Source organism: Amblyomma maculatum, chromosome 4 (genome assembly GCF_055883805.1).
Source record: "Amblyomma maculatum isolate TAMU_Amacu chromosome 4, ASM5588380v1, whole genome shotgun sequence".
NCBI classification, from domain to species: domain Eukaryota; kingdom Metazoa; phylum Arthropoda; class Arachnida; order Ixodida; family Ixodidae; genus Amblyomma; species Amblyomma maculatum.
In genome coordinates this window covers 88,641,938-88,644,265 of record NC_139347.1, presented here as the reverse complement: position 1 = coordinate 88,644,265, position 2,328 = coordinate 88,641,938, and positions in this window count along the sequence as shown.

Below are 2,328 nucleotides of genomic sequence, written 5' to 3'. Positions count from 1 at the left end.
TCACCACAAGCGGTACAATAGCAGAACCCACGTATTGCTCCGCAATTACCAGGCTTAACCAAGCTAAGCCACAGCCAATTTTTTTCCTTCTCTACTTTCTCCTGTCTGCATGATCCCCTGATGGGGCTGGGACAGGTGAGTCACCGCCGCTTCCGGCGGGGGCTAGCCTGCCACCGAAATTTTATCTGTTGTAGGCTGCACCCTGTTGTTGCACCCTCCATCGCTTCAGTGGCGAACGACGGCTGTTGTTGCGGCGAGCGTCGTTCTGTCCCTCTTCCTTTCCTTTCTTCTCTTTTTCTCTTCTGTCTGTACGAGGCAGCGGAGGTGGTCTGTACGAGGCAGCGGAGGTGGCTCAGCTGCCCACGTTAAAGATCCCCAGGTGGTCGAAATTACTCCGAAGCCCTCCACTACGGCTCTTTCTTCTTTCTCTCTTTCCACTTTCACTCCCACCTTCTTCCCTTCCCATACGGCGCGGTTGAGGTGTCTACAGAAAACAAGTGAGACAACCACAATCGAGGCAGCGGAGGTAGCTCAGCTACAGAGCCAGTCAGGCCCGTGCGTTTTTATAGCCACAACAACACAGGATCCCCCCCCCCCCCCCCCGGGTGTGTAGGGTGGCTGTTCCTGGCTCTACGGGGCTGGGACGGTAGGCCAACGCCGCTTGCGGCGGGGGCTAGCCAGCCACCGAATTTTTATCTGCACCCGCCACCGCTTAGGTGGTGGACGACGGCGCGCGTCTTTCTTTCCCTCTTCTTTTAGAGCGCAGCTCTTTGGCGCCCGTTCCTGGGTTTCGCGTCGTCGTCGGCCGCGTCGGCCTCGTAACCAGCTTCGCCCCCCTTTCATCCCACCAGTTCGAGCCGGCATTTCGGCAACCGGAGCCTCGCAGGAAGAGGGGGGGGGGGGTACACTCAGCGGCGAATGATGGGGGCAGGAGCGCGCATAGCAACCGCAGAACACCGGGAAAGGAAGGGGGGGGGGCGCCGGAGTAGCGCTAGCAGCGACTGACTGATGCCGTTAACGAGTCAAGACAACGTGACTGTGTAGATTGATTGATTTTTAGGAAGGGAAATGCGCGGTAACTGTCTCACTTGTTTTCTGTGGACACCTTAACCGCGCCGTAAGGGAAGGGAGGAAGGTGGGGGTGAAAGCGGAAAGAGATGCCGTAGTGGAGGGCTGCGGAGTAATTTCGACCACCTGGGGATCTTTAACGTGCGCTGACATCACACAGCACACGGACGCCTCTTCGTTTCGCCTCCATCGAAACGCAGCCGCCGAGGTCGGGTTCGAACCCGGGTACTCCGGCACAGTAGTCGGGCGTCTTACCACTGCACCACTCCGGCGGGACCTGACTGCGTAGAAAACCGTCGCCGCCATGTAGAAAGAGGAAGAGGGGGTCCCTCTTCCTGCGTGGAGGCGAGGGTGCTCTCCGGTTGCCGAAACGCCGGCTCGCTATCAGCGGATCACGGTGAGTGCATCCCGTTCTCACTCGCTTCACTCGCTAGCGGCATCAGCGGCATTGGTCAGTAGCTGCTATCTGATAATCGCGCAACGTTCCTATGGGCGCAACCTCTCGAAAATTAATTTGCTCTCTTTATTTCTCCGACCACAAAGCTTCTTTCATGACAGCCAAGAACTGTTAGTTGGAGTGTTCCTTGAAGGAATGCGTGTGAAAAATTAAAAAAAAAAGTTGTCTGTAATTGTACATACGTGTTTTGCTCGAAATATTTGTCTCAATCTATCGAAAAGGTGAAACAGCTGATGAGCTTCGCTCAAAGTTCGCATTAGTGGCAATAAAGAAAAAAAAAAAGGAAACAACGTAATTGCGGGCATTTTTTTTCTTTCTTCTCTATTTTCTCTCTTCTTTCCGCACGAGGCAGCGGAGGTGGCTCAGCTACAGAGCCAGTAGCAGGCCCGTGCATTTTCTTTTCCTTCTTCCTGCAGCCACAACAACAACACCCCTCCCGTAATAGTTCCCCAGGTTGTCGAAATTACTCCGGAGCCCTCCACTACGGCACCTCTTTCTCTCTTGCCGCTTTCACTCCCACCTTCCCCTCTTTCCTTACGGCGCGGCTCAGGTGTCCATAGAGCAAGTGTGACAGATACTGCTCCTTTCCTTTCCTGTGAACCAATTATTATTATTGTTGAACTTTATAATTTCTTGCTAAACGAAGCTGTTCGTTTTTAAAAAGAAATATGCGCACGCGCTTTTCTGGATAACTCAGAGTTCAATAATCGATTGTGAAAAAAATGGTATCACATCATCTCATTAAAAAGTTTTATGGGGAGAGGGGTTCAGCGGGCATAAAATAAGCGCACAGCGAGAAGAGA